The sequence below is a fragment of the Nematolebias whitei genome, chromosome 1, assembly GCF_014905685.2.
Source record: "Nematolebias whitei isolate Nwh7 chromosome 1, NemWhi1, whole genome shotgun sequence".
NCBI lineage: Eukaryota > Metazoa > Chordata > Actinopteri > Cyprinodontiformes > Rivulidae > Nematolebias > Nematolebias whitei.
Genome location: NC_056498.1, coordinates 16,172,542 through 16,179,874, shown reverse-complemented (window position 1 = coordinate 16,179,874; position 7,333 = coordinate 16,172,542).

Sequence of the window (7,333 nt, the reverse complement as noted above, 5' to 3'; positions counted from 1 at the left end):
CTACTACTACTACTACTACTACTACTACTACTACTACTACTACTACTTTCACTACTTTCACTACTTTTGGTTTTTATCTAGAATGTTAGCTATTCTTTAGCTATTTTTAGCTTTTAGCTTGCATTTGATTACGTTTACATTTTCCATTCTTTTATCAATTTTCTTTACCAACTTCTTCTTTCCGAGTTGTGGGGAATTGATTTCCATCTCCAGTAATCACAGTGCGAGAGGCATGAGACACCTGGACAGGTCACACGTCTATCACAAGGACACATAGTTTTTAACTTTCATTTTGTTACGTTTAGCCTTCGGTTAGCTTTTGCTACTTTTAACGAGCATTTTGTGACATTTAGCCTTCGGTTAGCTTTTGCTACTTTTAATTAGCATTTTGTTACTTTTAGCCTTCGGTTATCTTTTGCTACTTTTAGTTAGCATTTTGTTACTTTTAGCCTTCAGTTAGCTTTTGCTACTTTTAACTAGCAATTTGTTACTTTTAGCAATCAGTTATCTTTTGCTACTTTTAGCTAGCATTTTGTTACTTTTACCCTTCGGTTATCTTTTGCTACTTTTAGTTAGCATTTTGTTACTTTTACCCTTCGGTTAGCTTTTGCTACTTTTAACTAGCATTTTGTTACTTTTAGCTTTCGGTTAGCTTTTGCTACTTTTAACTAGCAATTTGTGACATTTAGCCTTCGATTAGCTTTTACTACTATTAACTAGCAATTTGTTATCTAAAAAAGTTAAATCTGGTTCTCTGGACTTAACTTAACAACTTAACTTAACTCTGGATTTAACTTTTTTAGATTTTTCTACCTGGATTATTGAGCATGCATCAGGATAGCAATTTGTTACATTTAGCCTTCGGTTATCTTTTGCTACTTTTAGCTAGCACTTTGTTACTTTTAGCGTTCGGTTAGCTTTTGCTACTTTTAGCTAGCATTTTGTGACATTTAGCCTTCGATTAGCTTTTGCTACTTTTAACTAGCATTTTGTGACATTTAGCCTTCCATTAGCTTTTGCTACTTTTAACTAGCAATTTGTTACTTTTAGCCTTCGGTTATCTTTTGCTAATGTCACACCAATAACAATAAAGAGGTTGTTCAGTAATGAAGAGTGAGGAAGACTATCTGCATTTCTGACACATTAAAGGGCTGTTTTTACATTCTAAAACAAGCAAACTGAAAATTAAACTTGCTTTAAACTCGTCGTCTTGTCGGACTTCTCTGTTCGAATATGTTTGTGACAAACTGAGCAGTAAAAACTTGACATAAATTCATTCAACATTTATTTAGACAGGTAAATCCCATTGAGCCTCGAGGACTCATTTACAAGAGAGACCTGATTTCATCAAGGAGTGATGAAAACAGTGGACAACAGCGACAACAATAGACAGCCACAAAAAAGGCATACAGATTATTATTATTATTTTTTTTACTAATAAGATGGCAAAAAAGGTAACAAAACCAGCTAGATTACAAGGTGAATGTAGAAAACTAAAAACAGGAACATGTCTGCATTGGTTCTTGCCAGAAGTCCAACAGATTCTTAAAGCCACTTAGAGAGGTCAAGGTCAAGAGCTTCAGATCTTTTTGTAAGATATTCCAGGAAACAGGAGCGGAGTAGGAGAAGATCCTTTTGCCTAGTTCAGTCCTCACTGAGGGAACACTGCAGGTAATAATGTCCTGAGAGCGCACGCTGTAGCTGCACTCACGCAGAGACATGAAGGAGGAGATGTATGAAGGCAGCAGACCAAGAAGTGATTTAAAGATGAAAATGTTGGTGCAGACTCTCTCACTGGTGTGAGAGAGTCTGCGTGAAGTTATGATGAAATAAAAGCAGCAAGGACTCCAAAGAGATTTCCAAACGTCAAACAAATAAAACAATTCAATTACTGGAACAACTGGCAACGTCCCATTCTCCACCTTCGGACATCAGGGTTCAAAGAGGCATGTACCGCCAGTTCAAGTCACTGCCCAGCAGCTGACGTAATATGGAAACAGCATAACCATATACGGGCAAAACAAGACAGCAGGGCGTCCAAAGCGCTGCTGCTTTGAATGCAGCACGCAGGTAATCACGTGCCCAGAAATGAGAATGCAGCCCTCCGGGGAAGGAGCGGACCAGCAGAGGAGCCGACAACAAGGGGAGGCCGTGCACCGCAACCCCAGCCGGCAGCGCCAGAGGGGGCAATAAAGGGTAGCAGTAGAATGGATCAAGAACGCCAGCCACCCAAACAGCTGATGCACCACTGGAACAACAACAACACACAGTGGCGCTACCTGCCCAGCTATAAAGGCACCAGCCCCGCCCATCAATCAACGGTGTGCACCTGATTATACTGGTGCAAAAGAGGGGAAGGGTCGAACACCATTTTGCCACATTATGTTTAGCCTTCAGTTAGCTTTTAATGCTTTTAACTAGTATTTTGTTACTTTTAGCCTTCAGTTAGTTTTTTGCTACTCTTAACTAGCCTTTTATTATTTTAACCTTCAGTTAGCTTGTTGTTACTGAACTAGCCTGTTGTTGCTTTTAGCCTTCAGTTAGCTTTTGCTACTTTTAACTAACATTTTTGTTACTTTTAGCCTTCTTAAGTTTTTTTGGCTTCTTCAGTTAGCTTTTTTCCTACTTTTAACTAGAATTAGTTACTTTTGGATTTCAGTTAGCTTTTGCTACTTTGAGATTTTAGATGCCATTTTGCTGCTTTCAGCTTTTGGTTAGCTTTATTGCTACTTTTAACTACCATTCAGCTTATTTTAGTTTTTGCTACCATCCTGCTCCTTAGCTTTCAGCCTTAATTATTTCAGTTCCTGATTTTAGTTTTTACTGGGGCTGTCCTGACAGGTGCTTTTTCAGACAGAGTACAAGAACATGTACTTCAGTTTGGTTTCTTGCTGATACTTAGTAGAGATACCAAGTACTTAATGAGTTATACCTAAATGTTACACAATGGCTTTAGATACACATTTCTTTAATCAGAGCACTACAGTCTGCTGTTTTAACATCTGTTGTGTTTGTCTTAAAATATCTCCAAAATATGGACATTTATTTGTTTTGGAAGAGGAAATGATGTCATCAAGCACAAAAGTGGTATTTGTCTGGAGTATCAGTATCAGAGTATTTGAGGCTGGCATCAGGCTGGTATTGATATTTGAAATCCACTCATTTCAACATTAAAACTCACTTCCAGTTCCTGCAGTAAGTTTCAGCTCTCAGCGTTCACTGTTTTATCAGGAAATACAATATCTTTAGGTTTTTTTTTTACATTTACTAAAGAGAAGTCTTGAAATAGGATATTTGGGATTTCCAGGCAGAACATCAAATCTAAAATAGATTAGTTCCTTCTTTTTGTTAAATCAGTGAACTGTAATCTGCTCTCACCCTTTTAATTGGCATATTTTTAACACCATCACATGTTAATATGACTAAAAAGAGCAGGTCTTATCAACCTGTTTTTAATAAAAGTTTACAAACATCTCATCATCCAGCTTGATACCTGATCAAGAAATCATGTCTACTGTATACATGTGATAGACTGGTTTAATCTCTGCACTGCTGTGAGTACTACCCTGCTTCAGTGAGCCAGCCTTCACTACAGTTTAAGGTAGATCCAAACATGACAGCTGTGATGGCATCTGGGGGCGGGGGGGTGTTTGCATTGTGGAGCTTTTGATTGTGATGTAGATTCTGTGTGGAGCGTAGAGTCATAGCTCTTCAACATTTCTTTCTATGAGACAAGTTCACAGAGTAGCCCAAGGGTGCTGCGTAGAGAAACAACATTTACCACCATATTGTCTCGTCACACGGGGAGATACACCTATGCATTGTTCTGTTTCCTGTCTGTAATCTCAGGGACATGTCGGCTTTGGTTCACAAAGCTAAATTAAACAATCTAATCTGGTTGCATAATTTCAGTGAGTTCCTGAGGCCACAGACGTAAGAGAAAAATGACAGATAAGTAAGGTGAAAAGTTGAAGGTGATTTTTTAATGTTTCTCACCTATTGATTCTTCCAGATCTTCTACGTTGGACCCTGTTTCAACTACACTTCATCTCATTCCTTTTAGTTGGACACATATCGTAGGCTTTTTAGTTAGCTGCCATCAAACGTGCTCAAAAAGCACATGATCATGTTTTACACCATTGCATACCTTTATATAACCTCCCCTTTATCTCTAAAATGATTGAAAAGGTTGTTTTAGGAGTGCAAGTGAAGCTGTTGCATGTCAGCGCATGTTCTCACCTCTGTCACTGAGGCTGCAGAGGGAGTCCAGTTCAGAAACTGGGTTTCCTGTCGCGTCCAGTAGGAGCTTACTGGAAACTCCCATACAGAGGGACTCCTTCAGGCACAGCTCTGTGAGGAAGGAGAAATTATTTAAATTTAGATAGAAATGTGTTCTTCAACATATTCCCATCAGTAGCAGAGGTAAGAACCAAAGACTGTTCAGTTTTCACTGCTGTCATGTTTTCCTTTTTAAATAGACAGTGGCACTGACAAAAAGACAGGAGAAAGATCTGGAAGTAGAAAAGAAGATGAGGTTCTCCTTAGGAGTGACAATAGAGAAGATTAGGAATGAGATTCTCTGAGGTACAGCACAGGTTGATAAAGTTAGAGAGGCCAGACTGAGATGGTTTGAACATGTCCAGAGGAGGGACAGTGGGTATACTGGTAGAAGGATGTTAGAAATGCAGCTGCCAGGAAAAAAACAAAGAGGAGATGTATGGATGCAGTTAGAGAGGACATGGAGGTAGTTGGAGTGAGGACAGAGGACGCAGAGGACAGAGTGAGATGGAGGAGGATGACTCACTGTGGAGACCCCTGAAGAGGGGAAAGCTGAAAGAAGTTTGTTAATAAAAAAAAAAAAAACAGTTCTTTACTGAAGAGGCTGAACAGTATATCCAGGAAATCATCCTCATCAATTCCTTAGCCTGTTGCCAGGCAGGGAGGCAGTAAAAACATCACTTGCCACTGCCAGCGACCTCCATCTTGGCCAGTCCACTGCAAGACAGTTCAGGAAGTCTTTCCCAGTATGGTTGTCATTTGCCCAAAGATGAGGGGGACCCCTTCCCATTTTTACAGGTTCCTTCAGCTTTTCTTTGAAGGATCATGTTAGAGTTCCTGAGTCCCTCACTACGGGAGCAAACTAATTCCGTTTCTTCTTCTTGAACTGCATTAGGAAGGAGTCGTAGTCCCCGATGAGAACATAGACCATACGGCAGACCTCAGCATTTGTAACGTTGCTGGACCAGTGAACCTCAAACAGGCATTAGTAGTACGTCAATGCAAATGTACCTATTCTTTTTTCTGTCAGCTTTCAGAGTCCAGGTTTCTGCAGCACAGAGATGCACTAACAAGTCATGGAGACTTAGAGCTCCAATTTACACTGATTTGCCCTTCCAAACAAGTGAGTCTTGTTAGGGCACTGGCAGCTTTGGCTATCCTTGTCTTGACCTCTTTACATGAGTTGCTCTGTCATCCCCTTCAGGTCCAGAGTTCTAGCTGAAATGTTCTGCAGCACAACACCTGCATCATCTAAGCTTAAAAGTATAAACCTTGTACATAGCTTTCTAGATTTTATAGAGCTTTAAGGAGACGGGGGGTGGGGTAGAGGTAGGGCAGCCGACCTGGGACCAGAACATCGCGGTTCAACTCCCAGTCATTCCCACATGTCGTGTTGTCTCTGAGCAAGACACCTAATTCCCAATCACTCCCCGGGTGCTTACATAGCTGTCCACTGCTCCACCTGGGTGCATCTCAGGTATAATGGGTTAAATGCAGAGAAATAATTTCACCATTGTATGGAAACATACAATGATGACAATCTCAGACTTCCCTTCCCTAAATTGTTAAACATATATAAGTAAGGTAAAGCAACAGTGAGACATGCATTTGTAACAATAACAGAAGAAAGAGTTGCAAGAGTAAGATTTCCATTGAGCATTTTTAGCGTTTGGAACATTTTTACCCCAACGTGGTTGCGAACATACAAAACACAAGAAAAATGTAAACGAAGGTCATAAATTATGAGAATCCAAAAGTACTTTCTGCTCTAACAAGCTTTTTTTTTTGCATCCATATGAGTCGCCTCCTGGTGTTAAAAGGACAGAATGCAAGGCCGATAACCATCTTCAGATGTTTTGCATTTGTTTCTCTTAATCAATGTTCAGATTACCCACAATGTAACTTGAATGCAAAAAAAACATGTTCAGTGTAAAGACTAATGGTGGGAAGTGACCCTTCAGACTTCAGGCAGCTTCATCGGTCTTTTGAAAGAGTTTTATATAACACACTTCACAAACATACAGTATGTACTTTATAAAGAAGTATTCACTCTGGATGATTCTATTGCTGACTCTGAGCTTATGAGAGCATCTTGTTTCTGTTCCTCTTGGGTTAAAGGTCATAGCATACCTGTGTTGTTGATGGCATGTGTCCACACTAGACGGGCGATGTCACGAGTCCAAGCCTCCCGTCCTTCCCGGTCCTGAGCTTGCAGCGTGATGCAGTCTCTGGTTCGAGGAGCCTGTCGGACCCACACCTCAAACTTCACTCCCTCATCACCGACACTCTGAGTCAGGCCCATCTCACCTGTCTAAAAACACGTTATTATACCTGAAAATAACGCTTCAGGGAAACAAAAGGTGGTGTGGTTGTCAGTGGGGCACCTTGATGCTATGTTTGTAGCTGTAGGCAGTGCGTCCCGGGCTCGGACTCTTCTGTTTGGTAAAGATGATGGCATGCTGGTAGAGGAAAACGTTCCTGACGCCCGCTCGCTTCCTCCGAGGCCCCCCGCACACTGTGAGCTCACCCTGCCGCACCAGCTCCCCGCGCTCCGCCACTGGCATCTAAAACCACAAATGTTGGTACATTTCTGCCTTTGGTCCTGTCCAAAGAATGAAATTGATTCCATCCATATTTTTTAAAAAATTCATTCATTCATCCATCCATCTATTCATCCATCCATCTATTCATCCAGCCGTCCATTATCTTTTACCCACTTCTTCCTTTTCGTGTCATGGGGTCAGAAGGCCAATTATACTTAAATTCTCTTCAAGTCATGCTTTAGATTTGCCATTAGTTAAGAATAATTATTTTAAAACATGCTGGAAAACAAGTTGCCTTTAAGGGTAAGTAACAATAAGAGAAAACTAGAAAATTTCTGTAGAAGGTTTGAAGTGGGTCAACGTAGCCGCCGCCCGAAATGAAAACATTCATGATTTCTCCAAAACCCAAGAACACTTTGGTACTAACTTTTGTAATAGTCTAAGCTGACAAAATGCTGACATTCTGATGTCTAATCTGTATAAGAAAAGTAAACAGAACCAACATCAAGAGA